Consider the following 22,325-nt stretch of genomic DNA (forward strand, 5'->3'; position numbering starts at 1 on the left):
GGCTTTCTCGGCATCTATAAATATCAAAGCTGCCTTCGTGTTCAGATTTGTCTGTAATAACTCCAAAACATCAATGATATTCCTAGTGTTGTCAGACATATGCCTGCCAGGGAGAAAGCCTGCTTGGTCTTTATGAATTACTTCATTCAAGACTTTTTTCAATCTGTTTGCCAAAATGTTAGCAAAAATTTTGTAATCCACATTTAGGAGTGAGATAGGGCGATAATTCCTGAGTTGAGTCTTTTCAGATTCCAATTTAGGAATCAAGGTGATGAATGCCTCTTTCCACGATTCGGGTGCCCCCTTTCCTTCCATAATTTGGTTACATACCTCCATTAATGGCTGAACCAAATATTCCTTCAATGTCTTGTAGTATTTGGAGGTAAGCCCATCTGGACCTGGAGATTTGCCTAATTGCATGTTCTGAATGGCACTTTCAATCTCCTGTTGTGTTATTTTGTAATTCAGGGTTGTTTGCTTGTCTTGTGTTAATTTTTGGAGGCCATAACTTCCTAGAAAATTATCTATCTCAGTCTCCACTTGGGGTCCTTGAGTAAACAATTTTCTAAAATATCTCTGGAAGCACTTTCTAATATCTTCTGGTTTCTGAATACATTCTCCCTCAACCTCTAGATTGGTAACAAAGTTCAACTTTTGTCTCTTTTTCAGCTGCCATGCCAGCAGCTTCCCACATTTATTTGCCGATTCGAATGATCTTTGTTTCATTTGTTTAATTTTCCATTCAACTTCTTGATTTATCAATTTTGCATATTGTGCTTGATGGAATTTTATTTCTCTTAAAACTTCTTTTGATTTTGGGTTTAGTCTCAACTTTTTCTCGCCATCTCTTATCTTCTCCAAGATCTTATCCTTTTTACCATTCCAGAGTTTTTTCTTGATAGAGTTCTGCTGTATCAGAAATCCTCTCATCACAGCTTTACTTGCGTCCCAGATTGTTTTCTTTTCCACCAAAGTATTCAAATTTATTTCGAAGTAATCTTTCAGCGTTTTTTGGGCCTTCTTCACAATCTCCTGATCTCTAAACAAATAGTCATTCATTCTCCATCTGAAGGATCCAGCTGGTGCCAGTCTTAAATCTATTTTCAAGGCGTTGTGGTCAGAGCAAGTTTTAGGGCAGATCTCGACTTTTTTTGTCTTAGGTGCCAGTCCTCTAGATGTCCAAATCTGGTCGATTCTTGTCCACGAAAGATGGGCCTCAGAGAAAAAAGTTCCCTCTTTACCTAGAGGGTTCTTTGTTCTCCAGATGTCAATCAAGTCCATATTGTCTGTAAGTTCAAAAAAAGTCTTTGGGAGTCTGCCATCTTTGGTCAAGTTCTGATTTTGAGACTTATCCATATGTGTGGAGACAACTCCATTCATATCACCCATCAGGATGATGTTAGTATAGTCAATATAGTCCAACATTGTCTCATGTAGCTTCTTATAAAATTCCGATTTCCCATCGTTTGGTGCATAAATTCCTACAATCAAAAATTTCTCTCCTTGTGCTTGAATTTCAATCGCCAAAATTCTTCCTTGTTCATCTTTAAAGATCAATTTTGGTGCTAGGGCCTCCTTTGCATAAATCACTACTCCTCTTTTTTTTACCTTATCTGATGAGATAAATTCTTGGCCTAGTCTCTTGTTAATTAGTACTCTCCTATGGAGCCTAGTCACATGCGTTTCTTGAAGGCAAATAATGTCTAATTGTTCTTTTCTCAAAATATGAAAAATCTTTTTCCTTCTTTCGGGAGAATTTGCGCCATTAATGTTCCAACTGAGAAGCTGTAGAGACATCTTGGACTAATTATTTACCTGCTGGGGTGTCTCCTTTTTCGTTTTTGTCTGGAGGTGGAACCGGATTCAATCCAGGCGGAGGAGGTGGCCAGGCACCTGCTATTCCTTTCCGAAGGTCTTCCCCGTGGTCGTTTAGGAACTTTTCTTGCTCCTCTGCTGTTCTGATTCTTACCCTCACCCCTTTCAAGGTAAAAGATAATCCTTGAGGGAATTCCCACCTGTATGGGATTGTGTTGTTTCTCAGTAAGCTTGCTAGGTCTTTATATGTGGCTCTTAAGTCCAGAAGTTGTTTTGGTATATCTCTAAAAATTTCTGCCTTTTTTCCCTGGATCACCAATGGATTTTTAAAATGCAAGCCGAGTATGGTTTCTTTTTCTTGCCTAGATCTGAAAATGATCAGGCAATCTCTTGGTTTATCCTTCCTAGCCACTCTTCCTAGTCTGAAAGCGGTGACAATTTTAAAGTCTTTTTCCTCTGCCACACCCCAGAATTTGGATAATTCTGTTGTCAAAAATCCAATCAAATCCTCCTTTTCTGATTCTGGAATGTTTCTAATTCTGAGGTTATTTTCCCTATTTTTCAGCTCTGCAAGGGACAGGTACACTTGTTGTTCAGTCACCTGTCTACTCAGTGGTCTGACTTCGCCTCTTAATTCCTCTATCCTCTTTTTATTTTCGTCTGCTTTTGTATTTGCTTCCTGTGCCAGTTTCCGATTTTCTGTTGCAGTCTTTTCAATATTATCTATGGCCTGAGAGTTTTTAGAAACTTGGTCTGTCAATTTGTTAATTGAGGCTGTTACCTGGTCAAGTTTAGCAGCTTGTTCATCAAACCTAAGTGCTTGTTCATCCGCTTTCTTGTTCAGTGCTGCCAACTGCTCCAATATTTCTTTAGATACGGAGTCTATCCCTCCAGCAGCCATCTCTCCAAGAGTAGGCTGTATAGCTTGTCCTTCCTGCAGGCCTGTCACAATTGGGACAGATGATCTGCGTGGCTGCACAGGCAGAGTTAATTGCAAAAGTTCAGTTTGTTTTGCTTTTTTTCTTTCTGCAGCCCTTGTTTTTGCTGTGCCACTCATTCCACAGCTGTCCCAGTATCAAGGTCAAATTGTAAATCCCATGGGAAAATTAATTCCAGAAAAAATAAACATCCGGGCAGGAAAATTCCAAGACTAGTAGCAGTTCTCAAATACTATTAAATCCACAATCCAGCAGGGGGAGCTCCCTAAAAATTAGGGAGAAGGATAGGAAATTTCCACCAAAAGTTCCCTTTACACACAAAAGAAAAATATTATCCAAAACAAGGGGGGGGAGCCCCTCTCCTTAAGCTTAAACTGCAGAGAATAAAAGTTCTTTACCAAGGTGCTTGCAACAGTTCCTTTTCCCGGTTACAAAGTAGCCCAATGTTACTTCTAACTTTGTCTACAGTTACTGCAGACCGATGTTACTTGTATCCAGTCAGACCGAGAACAGGGTTTCAAAAATTTGTAATCCACAAGGTAAAAGAAAGAGGAACATAAAATTGTCACTTATAAAACTGTTATGTCCTTTCTTTAACTTTTAATCAATCAAGGTCGAATTTGCAGATAAATTCCAACTCTTTTAAGATTCCTTTCAGCGCTTCAGCTTTAAAGGGGCTTTGCTCAATACTTTGAACAGAGCCGGGAGACTGACTTCCTTTTTAGCGTCTCCCGCTTTCAGCCAAATTTCTCCAAATTTAGTTCGTACAAAGCTTCAAATTTCCTACTCACGAGTAAGTTGTTTCAGTTCGATTGTTGAAGGAAGAAAGGTCAGCGCTGATCAGCAGCAGCCGCGCGGCTTCACTTCCGCGGAAAGAGCGATGGATCCACAGCACCGCTACCCCCTTCACGTTCCGAAACCCCTTACGGGGTCCCTTCTGCGTTTCGGAGGTCGCTCCTGGTGCCCGCCGAATCCCACGGCCACTGGCTCACTCTACCAGTGGTTTTTCTTCATGGGTCGTCGCTGTGCCGCAGCGCACGACCCTTTTCCGCGGAGCCCCTCTTCAGCAACTGAAGAGGACCGCCATTGCTGAGCGCGCCGCCTCCGGAAGTCCGCAGACAGTTTTTCCAGGTCATGTGGCCAGCATGACTAAGCACCTTCTGATGAAACCAGAGCAGTGCACAGAAACGCCATTTACCTTCCCACCGGAGCGGCACCTATTTATCTACTTGCACTTTGATGTGCTTTCAAACTGCTAGGTTGGCAGGAGCTGGGACCGAACAACAGGAACTCACCCCCGTTGCAGGGATTCAAACTGCCAACCTTCCGATCGGCAAGCCCTAGGCTCAGTGGTTTAGACCACAGCGCCACCCACATTTACTTTCTCCCAATATTTTTATTAACCAGAACTTATAGACAAACCTACACCCTGATGTTTTCCTATATTTTAAGTTTCAGCACAGAAATATGATGACTACCCTGCGGTAATATCATGTTTTTCACTGTTCACAATTATACTAAAATGAAATAATTAAAAGTTGTAAAAACAATCTAAGGATAACCAAGATTGTTTCTTTGCACACAGAGACCCACACGCCTCAGAGGATGTTTGTTCAAGAATAAATCCTATGTCTTCACAGATTAAGTAAGGACTGCAGTGTCAAGACTTCTATCTTGTTACAAAGGTGGTGTGTCCGTTTGCAATATATGATACTTTTTCTGCATCTTCATCCCAAGGACCTTCAGACATGTTCAAATCAATGGATTAGAAGTGGGAAACTACTTCATCCACCTGGTAGGCTGAACCACAACACCCTCTATTGCCTGCAGGTCAATTATATGCTATGTGAGCACTGATGTCAGGTATGACATCAAAGGTCCTTGCTCTCAACTCCAATCAGCTGATGGGTGCAAAGTGGAAGCCCTTGTAAGTTTTAGGCATCATATGGATTCAAACTGTGTCTCCAAATGGTAATTTTCTCTCTGCCAGTCTGCAGAAGGAAAAAAATGTGATTTGCAGACACATGGTTTGCATTCAAACTGCACCTGGAAGCAGACATTTTCCAGACTTCAAAGGGGCTCCCTCCCAATCCCCATCAGCCGATCAGCACTGAAAGCAACCCCATCAGCTGCATTAGGGAGTGGGTGTATAGCATTTAAATTACAAAACAGGCAGTGAAGTGGAAAAAAATACGCATGCCAAATGCCAAGCCACTGACTATTTCGAATCACTCCCACTGTAGCTTTGTTCATTTTTGCTACAATGAGTGCTGTCTAAGGGATGATGAGGGATTTAGGCAGAAAATGGGTAGTCTGATGGATCCAAGGTTAGACAGAGGGAAGTTTCAAGAAATTTGGCTCCTTTCTTCTTGTAGTATGGCAAAGTAAGTTGGGGTTAAAGGGGATGCAATAGTAGTAATGTCAGTTTCCAAAGAGTGCTTCAGTAATGGCAATTCAAAGGTTGTGCATCCACTTTTATTAAAAAGAGTAAGCACATGCCTACTGCAATATATATCATGCACTATTGTAGGAGTTGAACTTAAGAAGAGCCCTGCTAGATCTGGTCTAGTATCTTTTCTGTTTCCCACCGTGGCCAGCCTGCTACATACAGGACATTCTCCCACTGTTGTTCTTCACCAACTAGTTTCAAAAACATTGATCCCTCTCATCCCGGAGGTAGAATATAGCCAAATCATAACTAGTAGCACAGTTGTAATGGCACATGCTCCTAAGAAGAATATATCCTGTGATGCTGGAGGGCAATAGCTGCATTGCATCTTTATAGGAATATTCAAACTTCCTGTTGCTCACACTGCACAAATCAATCCACCCTCTTGCTGCCCCTGATATCTGCGAAGAGATGGCAAGGCAGGTCCAATGCACACCAAGATGGAGACTGCAACTGGCAGGCTACTCTATGTACGAGTATTTGAGAAAGCATTTGCTCTAAACAGACTCCTGCAATCTTATTTTGCTGTGAGTAGAATCTACAGGGGATGGGGGTAGGCCAAGGTTTTGAAAATGGTATAGGTGCGATTTATTCTGAACAGAAGGCTAAATTAATTGTGAACAATGTAGTGACAGAAGAGTTTAAGATTGAGAAAGGGACACAACAAGGCTGCCCAATCTCTCCATTGCTTTTTATATCGGTCCTTGAGGTTTTGTTAAATATGATTAGAAAGGACCAAGAGGTTAAAGGTATACAAGTGGGAGCTAAACAGTACAAACTGAAAGCATTTGCTGATGACTTAGTATTGACTTTACAGGAGCCAGAATCCAGTACTAAAAGGGTACTGGAATTGATTCAAGAATTTGGACAGGTAGCAGGTTTTAAGTTGAACAAGATGAAAACTAAGGTTTTAGAGAAAAACTTAACTGTGAACGAGAGAGAGAAATTCCAGGAGAAGACAGGACTAATGTTGGTTAAGAAAGTGAAATACTTAGGGGTTAACATGACTGCAAAAAATGTGAATTTATTTAAAGATAATTATGAAAAATGTTGGACTGAAGTGAAAAAGGATCTAGAAATATGGACAAATCTGAAGTTATCATTGTTAGGCCGAATTGCTGTGATAAAAATGAACGTGCTGCCAAGGATGTTGTTTCTGTTTCAAACATTGCAAATCTTAGACAAGATGGATTGTTTCAAGAAGTGGCAGAAAGATATTTCCAGATTTGTCTGGCAGGGCAAGAAGCCTCGAATAAAATTTAAGATATTAACCGATGCTAAAGAAAGAGGTGGATTTGCCCTGCCAGACCTTAAACTTTATTATGAATCAGCTGCTTTTTGCTGGCTGAGAGAATGGCTGCTTCTTGAAAACACAGATGTGTTGGATCTAGAAGGTTTTAATAACGCATTTGGCTGGCATGCATATTTGTGGTACGATAAGGTAAAAGTACATAAAGCGTTTAAAAATCATATTGTTACAAAAGCATTGTTTAACGTTTGGATAAGATATAAGGATCTGTTAGAAAAGAGAACTCCAAGATGGTTGTCACCAATGGAAGCGAAGGCACAGAAAAAACTCAATATGGAGGCCAAATGGCCGAAATATTGGGAAATTTTGGAGCATGACGGTGATAGAATAAAATTGCACAGCTTTGAAAAATTGAAAAACAAAGTGAGAGATTGGCTCCATTATTACCAAATAATGGAGGCATACAATTTGGACAAAAAAGTTGGTTTCCAGGTGGAAAAATCAAAATTGGAAACAGAATTGTTAGATCCAAAAATCAAGAATTTGTCAAGAATCTATAACTTGCTGTTGAAATGGAACACTCAGAATGAAATGGTGAAATCAGCTATGATTAAATGGGCACAAGATGTTGGACATAACATAATGATGGCTGACTGGGAACAGTAATGGACCACAGGTATGAAATTCACGGCATGTAATCCCCTAAGAGAAAATTTAATGAAAATGATTTATAGGTGGTACATGACACCAGTCAAGCTTGCAAAAATTTACCATTTGCCTGATAATAAATGTTGGAAATGTAAAGAAACTCAAGGTACATTCTTTCACCTTTGGTGGACATGCCCAAGGATTAAGACATTCTGGGAGATGATTTATAATGAAATGAAAAAGATATTTAAATATACCTTTTTGAAGAAACCAGAGGCCTTTCTCCTGGGCATGGTCGGCCAATTGATGTTAAAGAAAGATAGAACTTTTTTTTATGTATGCAACAACAACAGCAAGAATACTTATCGTGAAGTATTGGAAGACACAAGATTTACCCACACAGGAAGAATGGCGGATGAAGTTGATGGACTACATGGAATTGGCGGAAATGACTGGCAGAATCCGAGACCAGGGAGAAGAATCGGTGGAAGAAGATTGGAAAAAGTTTAAAGACTATTTACAGAAATATTGTAAAATTAATGAATGTTAGAAAAATGTTGGAATGAAGTTATATGGCTTTAGTAGAAATGTTATAAGGAATTAGGTATAGATAGATTAATAGGGTATTAAAGGGAAAAATAAGGTTAGAATGTGTTAAAATAATTATAGGATAGGAAATAGAGGAAGATGGAGAGGAATTGCTGAAACAATTAATAGAAGCAGAAGACAAAAAGGGAGGTGTGAGGAGGTCGTGGAAACATGTGAATGAAAGATAAGATATTGAAATTGGATTGTGTTTTGAATGGTTTTTGTTTTGTTTTGATAATTGTTTGTGTTTTTTGTACGGTATTGTATTGTTGTATTGTTTTTCTTTGGTTTTTTTCTTTTGTAGTGTTGTGTTTAAATTGTTGAAAACTAATAAATATTATTTTTTAAAAAATATATTTTGCTGTGAGTAAATAAAACAATCCGACACTTTCCAGTGATTAACCAAGACTCAACATTCTTAGTTTCAAAAATTATTTGAAAGGAGTCAAGATGATACCTTCTATTACAGTGGTACCTCTGGTTACAAACTTAATTCGTTCCAGAGGTCCGTTCTTAACCTGAAGCACTACTTTAGCTAATGGGGCCTCCTGTTGCCGCATGATTTCTGTTCTCATCCTGAGGTAAAGTTCTTAACCCGAGGTACTACTTCCGGGTTAGGGGAGTCTGTAACCTGAAGTGTTTGTAACCTGAGGTACCACTGTAGTGCCATCCAACAATCAGCAAGCTCTGGCTGGATACAACTTTGCCTAACTTAAGGCTTATCCACACTAGGGCTGGGCGATATCAGCTTTTCAACATCACAGTCTATCACCAGCTAAACATCGCAGTCTGGTGATATGCTGCAAAGCTGAAAAAACAAGCTGCATTGGCCTCAGGCTGAGAGGCGCTGGGTGAAACTGCCACAGCTCTCAACGTGGGAGCTGAGGCGCTTTCACCCCAGCTCCTAGCGGGCTGGAACAACGTGGCTTATTTGAACGGCTAGCAGAATCATCCCCAGTGCTCCCCCCACTTTCGAGGGAGCCAGAGCCGGGTTGGGGGATCCTTGAATTGCTCGGCTGAGGCAAGCGGCAACCGCACACTCAGCTGAGCAGTTTGAAGATGCAGAGGGAGCAACAAGCTGTATTGGTGCCTCACCAATGCAGCTTTTTTTCTCCCTCTGTGCAATATGAGAGCAGAGTGGGATGGTGGCTTCACTCAGCTATATATCGCTGGTGAAACCACCACTGCTCCCTCTGAGTCCCTCTGCTAGCAATGCTCACTGGAGGAAGTTGCTAGCAAAGGGACTCAGGAGCGGTGGCAGTTTCACCAACGATATACCATTGAATAAAGCCGACATTGTGGTCTGCTCCCCATACTGGTCCTGGGTAATATTTTGATTTATCACCCAGGCCTAATCCATGCCTCTGTTTGCTCCACTGCTTTCCCCTGGGGAAACCCAATCTTTAGCACTGAATCTGAACAAGCAGCAATCAGGTTTTCCACAGATTTCCATTTGTTCCTATTTAGTTTAGTGCAGGTTTTCCAAGGGGAAGTGGCAAGGCAAAGGCAAAACCACCTAGAAAGCACGGGACAAGTGGAAAACTACTTGGACTCGTTCTTTCTTTGTACAGGGCAAGCGGAAGTCCTGGTGACTTTATTATTGCTTCATAAAGCTCTGTCTCCATCATGTCCAAAGCCCAAACAGACACAGAACAAACAGGACACCTTGTAGGCTAGAGCAGAAGTTACTCGTGCCAAGATCTACCAAAGACCCTAGTCCTTTTCTTTTTTTCTGAATAATAAAAGCATTATTCACTTGCATGGACCTATAATATAATTACTTATATGAGCAAGAATTATTTTAATAAAGAATAGTTGGAAGGTAGGGTGGTAACTAAAGTCTTTTACAATTTATGCCACATTAAATTATATTATTGGAGACACAGGTCATAGTCACATAATTATAGAGACTCCATTATTATGAGCAACAAAGCAAACCTGGATTATGCTCTCTTCCTTTTTCATATTTGTGGACTTTTGCATAATTAACAGTGCAAATATAAATGGTTTCTGTCCCCACCTCAATTTAAGTGCATTTTTGAGAGTTCAAAGTAGTGCAAGGCCACATAAAAAGTTTCATCTGGATGGAAGGAGGAACCACACTTTAGTTAAGCCACAAAAATGAGTTGAGCAGGAGTGCAGGTAGAGGTGGAATTCTACTGTATCAGAACATATTCATCTAGTTCCAGTAATTAACAGCTAAAGTTAGGCCTTTTAAAATATACTTCATCTAAATTCCTCCCGTCTTTCATTGCCTGGCTATTAAAGCCCCTGAAACAGAAGCAGCAGTTATTTAACCAGCTGTATTATCATTTCAGTTTAAGGAGTTAGTATATAAAGCCCTTGGTACCAGTTTAGTTGCAGGATCACTTTACACCAAGGGTAGTCAACATTTTTATACCTACCGCCCACAAATGCATCCTTCATGATGGTAAAATTTCCTTACCGCCCACCAGTGCTTGATGGAAGGAGGATTCAGCTTATGCCGTAGAACACCCTACTGCCCACCTAGAATCCTGAAAAGATCACTAGTGGGTGGTAGGGACCAGGTTGACAACCCCTGCTTTACACAATATATGCCCACTCAACCAGTATGATCTGAGTTTGTGGCACTGTTACAGGTGCAATATAATATTTGTTCTACACTTCTAAGAAAAGGATCTAAGGAACTAAATATAAATTTAGGGGATCACATTTTGAAAGTGTCCATCCCCAAAGCCCCTTGACCTATTTGCCTGTAATTTGGCAGGCATTATCCATTCTGGAGGGGCTCTCCCAGCCCTGTTTCTCAAGACCTTTTAAGTGGAATTGCTGCATATTGACAGCACAATTATGTAGTTAAGTGTGTGGCCAGGCAGCATGTGAACCATTCTGTGGAATACGCTAAGGTCACAGTCTTCCAGTGCTTCCATGTGCACCTTCCATTCCAGAATCTCTTACATGAAAACTAGACATTTCCTAGGCTAAATGTTTACTTATTAATACACTCAGCACACATGGAAATATGTGGACCAGCATCTCAATGGAGATAATTTTGTCTTCTTTTTAAAATACTCCTGTCTCTTTGCTTATCAAAAAACTGATGGCCTATTTTGAGCTTCTGGACAGCTGCTTTTGTTCCATGGTTTGTCAGTTTACATTTTTATCACAATAATTTGTGGGCAAACGCTTTGCATAACTGAAGTGCACAACTTCAAGTTGGTATTTAAATTAAAAGGAGAGTGGGCAATTGGGTCTTCTTTTCATGCAGTAAGGTTTGTTTTTAAAACATTAAATAAATAAGATTAACAGCAGTTGATGCAAATTGTGGGCGGATCTGATGAAGGCTCATGGAAAAACACAGTGATTGATAGAGCAATTTATTTTTATTGAAGCACCTCTTTTTAAAAATATGACTAACTTTGGGGGGGTGGGGGAAATGGTTCCATCTGCTAACCAGCTGACAACCACAAGAAAAAGGCCTTAATTCATTTGGACTGTGCATTCTCTCCTCCCTTAGTGCATATCATTCCTGCCAAAATTTCTACAATTGGACTCCATGCTGAGTTCTCTTTTCAGAGATCCTGTCCCTGAGACGATTGCATTCAGTAATTCTCAAAAAAAAAATTCCCAGGAACCTGATTGTCCCATGAAATAATGCCTGACTTGAAAAATGTTATTACTATTCCAGCACTTCCTGCAAGAACTAGGAAATTTCAAAAGATAGCTTTTATAGGGTCAGTTATCTTTTAAGGAAAGTGTACTAGAGTACTGAATATTGAGGGACGCAGGTGGCGCTGTGGTCTAAACCACTGAGCCTCTTGTGCTTGCCAATTGAAAAGTCAGCGGTTCAAATCCACACGACAGTGGTGAGCTCCCGTTGCTCTGTCCCAGCTTCTGCCAACCTAGCAGTTCAAAAAACATCAGTGCGAGTAGATAAATAGGTACCACTGCAGTGGGAAGGTAAATGGCGTTTTCATGCGCTGTGGCTTCTGTCACAGTGTTCCTTTGTGACAGAAGCAGTTTAATCATGCTGGCCACATGACCCAGAAAGCTATCTGTGGACAAACGCTGGTTCCCTTGGCCTGAAAAGCAAGATGAGTGCCATATCCCATAGTCACCTTTGACTGGACTTAACCATCCAGGGGTCCTTTTACTAGAGTATTATAATGTTATTTTTAAAAAAAAATATACAAGTTGAGCAGAAGGAAGCAGGCAAGCATTTTGACAAGACAGCACTAGTTCTCCCAAAACCAAGAGCAGCCGATACACACACCTACAACGGCTGCTTCTTGCCAACCATATGCAAAACTAAGACTTCTGCCTTAAATTGGCTTCATTCAAATTTCCGAAACCATTTCTCTCCACCATCTTCCAATGGAGCATACAGGATGTAACTAGTACCTAATAGTCATCATACAAATATCTGCTAGATACTTGCTTATACAAAAACCTAGATACGGTATTCCTTCCACTTGACCCAACATAACAGCATTCAAGTTACAGTGCACATTTCCATAGATCAGGGGTAGGCAACATTTTTATACCTGCCGCCCACTAATGCATCTTTCTTGATGGTAAAATTTCCTTACCGCCCACCAGTGCTCGATGGAAGGAGGATTCAGCTTGTGCCACAGAACCCCCTACAGCCCACCTAGAATCCTGAAACGCCCAATAGTGGGCGGGAGGGACCAGGTTGACAACCCCTGCCATAAATAAAAAGTGTTAAGGAGCTTGTCTAACAAGGGGAACAGCAAGTTGCTTCTAAGGAGGTATAGATGAATCAATCAACTTTGTATTTTCAGACTTTGTCATTTTTCCATTTTAAAATCAGTTATTCCAATTTCCACATCAGTTTGTGATTTTTTTTAATATAAAAAAGTCTTCATGAACTTTTATCAGCATTTCAGTGTGAAGTTCTCCTAACATACACTTTTCTATGCAATTTTCCCCAATATACACTTTTTGCAATCTGATTTTCCCTAATATAAATTTTGTATGCTATTTTCACTTATATATGCATTTTATGCAAACCATGCCCTAGTATTTGCATTTCTGTACACATTACTTGGCTAGAGAACAGCACTGCAAATTTCAGAGAAGTGCTTGCTTTTAAATGTGAACTGACTCAGATTTGCCCCCTATCCCTTCTTCCAAGTAGGGCAGATTTAGCAATTGTCCAACAATGACTCCTGAGCTAACAGAGTGCAGTTACCAGAAGCTATTTCAAATTTAAGTCTTTTGCATAAGCCATCTTTAAACGATTTACATTATAACAGAAGAATTCTGTTTACCAGTCAGAGGGGAAACACTTTCGCATTCAAAAAGCCTCCACAATGCCTATCATCATTTTCCCATTCCCATTAGAAAAGAACATCCGCCACGCTTACATAATTGAGATATTGTCCCTACCCATGACCAAGCATATGTCATTATTATATTTGCTACTATCCACAATCCCTTAGGAGGTCTTCTCCTACAGCCTGCTTTGAAGGAGTACATAGATCTTCGTTTTAATGCCTTGGGCTTTTGTTGCTCCCATGGTTTGGTAATCCCAGGCACCAATTAACCTGGAACCTAACACTACATTTCTTGCCAGTAATATGTACAACCACTGTTATCACAAGAGGATAGAGTGCCTCACCATAACCCGAGCCAAAAAAGCTAATGAGGAAAATGAGATAACAGGCTAGAAAAGGCATGCCAGAACCAGGAAGAGGTGAAGGGATGGTTAACTTAAAAGGGTGGTTAGAAGGACCTAGAGACACAGGCTGGATTTCAAGCACACTTCATTTTGGATGGACATCTTCCAGCAATTTTAATAAGGCTGGAAACAAAATGTTCATCTTCTTTCCTATAAGCCATTTCCCAGCTACTTCTGGGTTGTTTAGGCACTAACCTCCCTTTCAAAATTGCTGGCTGAACAGACCTTTTCTGAATGCCCCCCAAAAATGGATCCTTCCAAACTAAGAATCTGTTTTTCTCCCTGATGTATGAACTTAGATGTATGAACTTTCTCAGCTTGTATCTAGCAAATAATAGAATAATTGGAAAGGGAGAGCGCTGAATTGGCTAGTTCAGTTTTAAAACATTTGGGGGGATCCTCAGTATGGCTGGATTTGAAATACTGTATCCTTTGAGCTTCGTCCCCCTCCCCCACATTTCTATATGTTCTTAGTCAGGTGAAGGCAGGGGAAAGCGAGTAATCAAGTATACCAGAGGTGTGTCTATTGAACAGACTGGCAGAGCCCCGAGGAACTTGTAAGGAGAAAACGTTTTTTTAAAAAACTCCTAAATCCCATAGCCAAACACACTCAGGACCAACCATATATCCTTCATGATCACTTACAGAGACTTCCGCAACTCACTGCTACTCTCCTGTTCTGTAGGTAGTCAGAAAACACTGCAATGGACAGGAGCAGTTCTTCAGTTCTGACCGTTTAAGTTCAAAATAAGGCAGCATTCCTGAGAACACTGTGAGCAGACAAAATGGCGTCTTCTTCTTCTTCTTCTATAGGCGTCTAGCCAATCAAGTCACAGGAATAACATACAGCACAAAGGGGACTAGGATGGGTCACGTGGCAACCTTGTTAGCCAATCAGAACCTTTCAGTGGGCTGTTTCCGCCCGGAGACTGAACAATTCATTCCCTCGGTTGAAAGCACGTTCTGAGAGCCAGACATTACCCCAGGGAGGAGCCTTCGCTTGAGGCTCAGGTGGGTGGCCGTAGCTGGTAGTGGAGGGAAGGCTTCTGCATTTACACCGAGATGTATTGGGTTGTCTGTCGCGCGGGAGATTGACTGACTTCTTCCAGAACGTGCCTACCAGCCAGCCAGCCTTCAGTGCCTTTCCTAGGGTTGTTTTTTTCTTGCCTGAATTGTGATTTTGGGGTCTGGACGTTAGAAATTTTAAATTGTAGTTTTCAGAGGAAGAAGCCACTCATCAGCTCTATTTACTTTTAATTTAATTTAAAGTGAGTCGTGAAGGGTGGGTGGAAATTGGGGTTTTGGAAATGGTGGGAGGGAAGGAGAATTTGTTTCTTCATGAAAAGGGTGCGCGAGAATGGGAGGCTTGTGGGGCTTCCTTAAATATGCCTCTGTTTTTCGTAGCATCATAGACTCATAGAATTGTAAGGTACCCCGAGGGTCATCTAGTCCAACCCCCTGCAATACAGGACTCTCAAATCATCCGTGACAGGTGGCCATCCAACTTCTGCTGAAAAACCTCCAGTCAACAGCCGCCTCCTCTTTCCTCATGTTAAGAGATGGTACTGTAGGTGGTTCTTCTGCTGTCCCCCGCCCCCCAAATCCTATATAGGTAATGAGTGAAGGGGAAGCCTGAGGGTATGATGCATTCATGTATTATTAATAATAATTAAATTTCTACACTACTATTCATCTGAGGAACACAGGGTAGTTCACTATTTAAAAACACACAAAAATACACAACAAAGCAATAACCCCTCCCCCAGTTTAAAAGGCTAGAGATTGCTTAGTCTTTTAGCCAAGGTCAGTGCAACACAACCTCAGCCAGCAAGTAGCACACCAAATATGAAAAAAGCACACACATTTATACATTTACAAGCAAAGGAGAGGTTATGTACGTGTATGGCAACACTTCCTTCTACTAGTTTCTACTGGTTTAATCACAAGGCATAGCAACTTTCTCATCTTTCACTCCTTTCTTTGTCATCAACGGTATAGCAATAGCTTCTGTGTACACATTGTTCCGTTCTTCTATCATGCTTCTCTTGCAAACAAACCTTCACCTGCTCAGACATTTCAACGTTTAATTTTATTGTTTATATAATTTCTAACCTCAGATATTCACATGTCCTTACCCATCTGTGTATATCCTTTCATAATGCAGGCACCGGCAAGTAATTCAATCCACAGATTTTAAGAGAGCGACCAGATAAAGTCAAGTTTTATTCCTGTACTTAAAAGTATTTTTAACTTGAAGATGTGAAATTCTTCAAAAGCCTCCCTCAAACAAAACCATGAAAGACCTTTGTTTCACATTTGGTTTACATTTATGCACACATTTCTGAAGGATGCTGTATGGTTTTCAATCAGGGCTATTCCATGCAGCAGTTTATTGGTGACTGTGTGTTACTTGTACATGCAGATTTTGTGAAATACCCACACGGCATCCTCACCAAAATGCTATCTCTTATTATTTTCCCATGTAAACTGAATTTTACCCATTGGAAAATGCAATAATTAAACAAGCCCTACAAAAATGGTAAATCCAGATTAAATGGGAGCAGGAAGAAGGGACAGCACTTTAATAGTGACAATATTGTATGGACACTATGGAAAAAATTGTTGAGTCCACAGCCAACTGCTGTGTGGAAGTACTCCCACATACCTCATTGATCATTCTCATATGATCAGATATGAACAAATCACCACTAGACATTTTCACCATAGCAGCTTCAGCAGTGGTGAATCTTTTGTTTGATTACACCAGGGATCCCCAAACTTGGCCCTCCAGCTGTTTTGGGACTACAACTCCCATCATCCCTAGCTAACAGGACCAGTGGTCAAGGATGATGGGAGTTGTAGTCCCAAAACAGCTGGAGGGCCAAGTTTGGGGATGCCTGGACTACACCCTTGCATGCTTAGAGCTGGCAATTAACATGCTGTAGTTGTTGGGACCCTCCTTCCTCCATTTAAAATTTCAGCTCTTGCTATGCCATGAATGATTTAAAACCTTTTTAATCTCAACTTTGCAATCATTTTATGAGACTTCTGTTGTTTGCTTTTAATGCTGTAGATTTGTCATTTGTTACATTTTCCCTGTTAAAAAATACTGACTGGTGCTTTACAATAAGGCATTTTATTAATGTTAAGGTAAAATTAAATGAATACATACAGTGCAGTGTATTTCTTAGTTCTGCCTACTTGGAATGATTAAGCCAATGTACAGAGGTCTGCTCGTTCTAATCAGCCGTGCAATACAGAATACAACACTTCCCCAAATCAGCTGGAAATCAGACATGAGCAGGTGCAGTTTTGTTTTGTTTTTGAGTTAATTTGAGAAGAAACCCATGAGGGATTTGAGTATGAGAGAAGCTAGATTGTTTTATGGAGGTTTTGTTCACACATACATGTGTAAATCACTCGGTGAATCACAGCTGAAAATTACATCTGTGCTCATTTAGAAGAGATGTATTTGCACGTACAAAATAATACCTTGATACTGAGGTAGACTGTTGGTATATCTAGCCCCAATATTATTTATTGTACTTATTAGTGGCTCTCCAGATCTCGGTTTCAGATCTTTCCCAACTGTATTGTCTGTGATTTTAAAATAATTATTATTGGAGACATCAGAGATTGAACCTTGGGTCTGATACAGGAAAACAGAATGATCTATCTCTGAGCTACACTCCTCCCTGCCCCCTAGTGATTGCATGTAGGCAATATTTAAAGCACCATCTATGCTCTTTAATCTGCAGTGGCCTTTTCACACATGTAAGTCATCAAGATTTAGCCAATGGATGATAGCCACACAACCAGCAAGATATGCAATAATACCTTTTCCTTCTTCAGACCACATGTGATTCCTCAAGCAGTGAACTTTTGTCACCTTTGCAGCTCTTATCTTCTCTGGCATGACATGTCCCTGATAATGGGTTTGTATCACTTCCCTTGGGAAAAGTTCTTTGGAGCAATATACATCACTGTCAAGAAGATTTTCTTGAAGTTCAGCCAAACATTTATCTTTCCATATTGTTCCCATTAATCTTTGTTATACATTGAACATACCTCACTAAATGACTTCTCACATTCTCTGCACATTTTAATTAACGATATTTCATGAACTTTTAATTGACTAAACTGCATGTTTGCTGAAAGCCGACTTCAAACTTTGCTGATGCAGTTATCCTGTGCCCCTTTCACGGACAAATGGAGGGACTGATACTGGAGCCTACGTAGCAGCATGGAGGGATACCCAGTCCATCTGTTCCATTTGTCATTTGTTTGAAATCTAGATTCCCCATTCTGTTTCTATTCTGGAAGGTTACAATTTTTACTTAGAATAATTATTTATAATTACCAATATTGTCTGGACCTCCTTGGCATGTCTTTCATTATGGTCAAATGAACAGTGCGTGATGCAAGGTGACAGAAGGGTGAAGTCTACTACTATTCCCATCAAAGATCCTGTCCAGGGAATCCTTACAGCAAGCAGAAAAAAGGGAAAGGAGAGGCTTGAAAGAAGGAGGTGCCTGTCAACACATTGTCCCTTTGAGTTCTTTCTATAGCCTTCTCCAAACTAGCACAGAGAAAGAACTGCATTTTAAGACACATGGGATGGAAAACAAAGTCCTTTCCCACAGGATCCAGAATACCATAAAGTTGCAAAGCAGTGCCAAAATCCATGTTCTAGGTGCCAAAAAAATCTCGGTTATTATCCTCTTCATATGCATGGGAACATCCACTATATAGGCCCACAATCTCTCCAAGTAACAAATTGCTTTGCATCCCAATTCCAGCTTGATCTTCACACCTCATATCCACAGCCCCCAACTACTTCTTTGCTCTCAGCCTTTGGAAGGGAAAAAAATATCCACATACACACAAATGTATTTTCTGCTATGTGGTCGCTAAGCAGTTGCTAAGGACATTCTGGCCTGATATCAAGGTTACTGACAGAACAACTGCAAAGCTTCATTGGTTATGCTAAGTTTTCAGTCTATTTGGGTTACAGACACTTAACTTTAAAATGAAAGGATAGGACTGAAACAAGAAGTTTGGTACATGTTTTAAAAGAATGAATATAATCATAAGCATAAATGTCTCAAACAAGCATTAGCTTACTGGGTTGCCAAATACACAAGTTGGTTGTTGTGCTTCTGCTTTATTAGACTTGCCAACTGTCTAGAGCCATATTTAAATAGTACAAGATTCATTTTAATCTTGGCACAGCATCAAGCCTGTACATGCTGATTGCTAGGTTCAACAATTGCTAGGTTTTAGAGTAATGTGCTGCTATCACAACGGCAGCAATGCCTCCTTCAGGCAGAATGAAGTGCTATCCACCTTTGCAGTTCTTAAGAGGAGGGAGCACTTGCTCTCCTGCAAGTAAACAATAGTGGGTCACTTTCTCCTCCCTCTCGACCTTTGGGAAGTAAATCTCCCAACAGCATTGGCAAGAGGAGGAGGACAAACAGACTAAAGAAGTGTGGGACATTAATTCAATACTATTTCTTCTGTAGAACAGTAAGTTATTGACAAAAACAAATTGCAGCTAAAAATTACTTAACAACCTGAACACAGTAGTCATTTTGACAAAACAAGCAGCTCCTTCTCAGTTTGGATTTGAGAAGTACTTCAAGTTAGTGGCTCAAGGTGAGCTGTTGGTAATTTCTGCTCCAAACCTATTTCCGTCAGGTCATGCCATTATTCTTTTCAGGAACATATATTTTTGATTGCAAACATGGCAACAGCAGACAAGTCAGCTTTAGGCAAACACAAAAATGTAATCTATAGGGGGGGGGGGAGTCAAAGCAGTTGGTCTTTTACCACTTCAGGATTGCTGGGTGCTTTCCATCCTCAATCCAATAATGAATGTAGGAAATGTTTGGCTATATGTTAATTGGGGTTTATAAAAATATAGGAGGAAATTATGGCAAAGGGAGTGAAACCTTATACAAAACAAGGTGAACCCCAGTTCCTTGATCTGCCTTCATTTTCTTGCAGGCTTCTGTTTGTTCACCTGCATCCAGTCCATGGTCATCATCAGACATAGATTCAACTTCCTTTGATTGTGATGGAAATGAGTGTGTGTTTTAGGTGTCATCGACATACTGATGACACCAAACTCCAAGCTACCAGTGGCTTCACGTAGATGTTAGGTGGCATGGGAGGGGGGCAGAATGGGGGGTATTGTTTTGTTTGTTAGTAAGTTATGTATTTTTGTGTTTTTTAATTGTAAACCACCCTGTGATCCTTGGATGATGTATAGTATAGAAATTTAATGAATAATGAATAATAATATTAACTCTATGAGACGCAATAAGCAAGTGGGCCAAGGAGTTTTCCAGCACCACCTTCTGAAACCACCCCTCTAGTAAGGAACTGACATCTCAGAATGGTGCCACTCAGGTGATCCATGATACTATGGTGGATGGTATCGAAAGTATGCTGAGCATGTTAACATAACCAACAGGGACAGGCTACCATTGTCTCAACTGTATAAACTATGAAGGCAACTAAACTAGTCTTCAGCCTCTATCTAGGCCTGCAACCAAATGGAAACAGCTGTAGATGATTAAAAACCATCCAGGAAAACATGGCATTAACATACTTCCACATGCTTAAGCACCTTGTCCAAGAACAGAGCAATGGAGACCGGTCAGAAATTACCCCAAATATATTGGGGTTCAGTAATTTTTTTTAAAAAAGACCTTACCACTACCTCTAATGCTTTCTGAAGCAACTTCCTCATGCAGGAAGGTATTGAGGAGCCTCCCTACATCACCCAGTCACCCCGTGTCCTTCTGGCAGCTTTTATGAGCCAGAAAGGACTAGGGTTAATCATACACGTGGTAAATCTCACTTCACAAATCCTGTCCACATCCTCACTCTTTACAAGCTAAAAAGTATCCCTAACAACTGGACAAGCAAGTTCCAAAGCTACAAAAAGATCTGATCAACCATGGCATCAAAGTTAGAAGGGGTGTGAATGGTTTTATCTGAAAAGTGTCTTTGGCTCTAAAGGGATATGGAGGGATATATCCTCTCAAATGGAATTCTGCAGCTGATTTGAGGAAGAATATGATTGGGTGCTATTTAAGATAATACTGTGCCTTGCCAGAGCATGATGGTTTCCTCGCTTTTCAATGTAAATGTGATTTGGACAATCAGAATGCAGTCAGTCAAATTCCAAATTTTCAATCCCATGCAAGTTATCCCCTTTAAAATATTCATAAACCATCCATGAATAGGTCAGTCACAGGCTCCTAGGCATTCAAAAACCAATCTACATCCTTCTGAACTATCTATAGCATTTGGCCATTTCCTCCAAAACTTCTATGTAGGTAGGCAATCTGATTTGACATGAGTTTCTGCATCTTTGGGAACACTTGATGTGCTATATTAATTGATGAAATGGATAGTGACTATTCTAGCATGGAGCATAGTCAGAGGAAGCATTCTGGTCAATCAGAAAGGAAATGATTTATAAGTCAGCAGCCCAATCCCATTTTTAGTTATTTTTTCCACTGAGAGTTGCATGTTTGAATGATCTAATTCCCCCCAACCAAAAAAGAAAGAAAGAAAGAGAAAACAACAAAAGAGGGGACTTTTATTTGATTTTTTAAAATTAATTAGCAAAACAGCCCTGTTACCCTTGATCCCCAGAGACTGCATATGGTTTAATCTCAAATCAAAAAAGTAATGCTGGCATGAAGTCCATGTCCATGACTCAAACCAAATAAATTAACATGGAAAAAATGCATGCACTTTGAATTGTATGTAGAAAAGATCTTCTGAAATCTTCATGCATACATATTTTGCTAATTCTAAGACAATCTGATACACACAAGAGGTGCTCACACACCTCTACTCATCAATCCAATTTTGCTGTTTCTGTGACAAATCTGCCAACAGCGTTGCATGTAGACCCACACCAGCATATTATGCCTTAATCCTCTATGTCAATATTGTTACTCATCAAGACATTACACAACTGCAACAGCCTATGGATCTGTTTCTCATTTTGCTAGAGGCTTCCAATCATTTCAAGCAAATATAAAAACTTTCCCCACTTTTGCAGCTCATCGACTTATCTCTCAACTCGCAGTCTCCTGCTCACTCCCATTTTCAGCCTGATTTCCTAGGTTCACCTGCCTTTATCTGATAAACAGGCAACTGAGTCTGTTACTTTTTGAGTACTCACTGGCTAGCTCCTCCTGGAGAGACAGGTGAAGGCCTTAAGAGACTGACCATTATTACTCTTGATTGAGGTCTGTATGAACCAAAATATTTATAAAAGGGCAGGGTGGATGAGGTGAAGCCCAGTGACTTACAGTTTTAAAAGGCATGCCTGATTGGCTGGTGGCAGACCCAGACTAATTTATCTGAACCAGTGTAAAGTTGGCAAAACTTGGAGGGAATTACCAAAAAGTGTGCTGCATTGGAGAATTCAGCAGTGTGAAGTTATATAAGAATTATTTCCATTTCATTTCTGTCCCATCTTCCATCACAGAACCCAAGATGGAATACATTAGTTTACCATCCATGCAGTGGCCAGATCCAGACCTGCTTAGCTAAAACTGGTGGACTCATTTGTCCTTCAGACCATCCTAGTTCTTGTTCTATTATATAGAAAGGATTCTGCTTTTAACAAAGATGCTTCCCAAGGCATTTATGCATTTTGCTTCCAAGGGCATTTATTATAATTCTCATGTATTGCAAGTATACTACGTATCTCACAGATCACATATAGTCATTAATCATTACTGATAAGGGGAGATTGGCAACATCTTGAGCAAAGGAGATAAAAAGGTGATAAAGAACAAAGTGGGTTGGGCAAGAACAGTTGTGTTGGTAAAGATGAGGCGATGCTAAGGCAGGAGTAGACAGCGTGGTGCCCCCCAGATTGCACCACAGTTCTCATTATCAGTGGTCATACTAGCAGGAACTAAT

At 40.4% G+C, this 22,325-nt stretch overlaps 1 protein-coding gene across 8 annotated transcripts in view; it reads right to left on the bottom strand.

Moving 5' to 3' along the window:
- Nucleotides 1-22,325, bottom strand: part of LOC308585315 (uncharacterized protein) — a 472,994-nt gene that overhangs the window by 163,138 nt on the left and 287,531 nt on the right. The window contains exon 1 of one of the 8 annotated variants that reach the window (XR_014007232.1): nucleotides 14,016-14,544. The exons of the other annotated variants lie outside the window; for them this stretch is intronic. The gene's annotated coding sequence lies outside the window, so the exon portion shown is untranslated. Of the gene's footprint in view, nucleotides 1-14,015; nucleotides 14,545-22,325 lie in introns of those variants that run through there. 8 annotated transcript variants of the gene reach the window in all.

Source organism: Podarcis bocagei, assembly GCF_964188305.1.
Source record: "Podarcis bocagei genome assembly, chromosome: 4".
Classification (NCBI taxonomy): domain Eukaryota; kingdom Metazoa; phylum Chordata; class Lepidosauria; order Squamata; family Lacertidae; genus Podarcis; species Podarcis bocagei.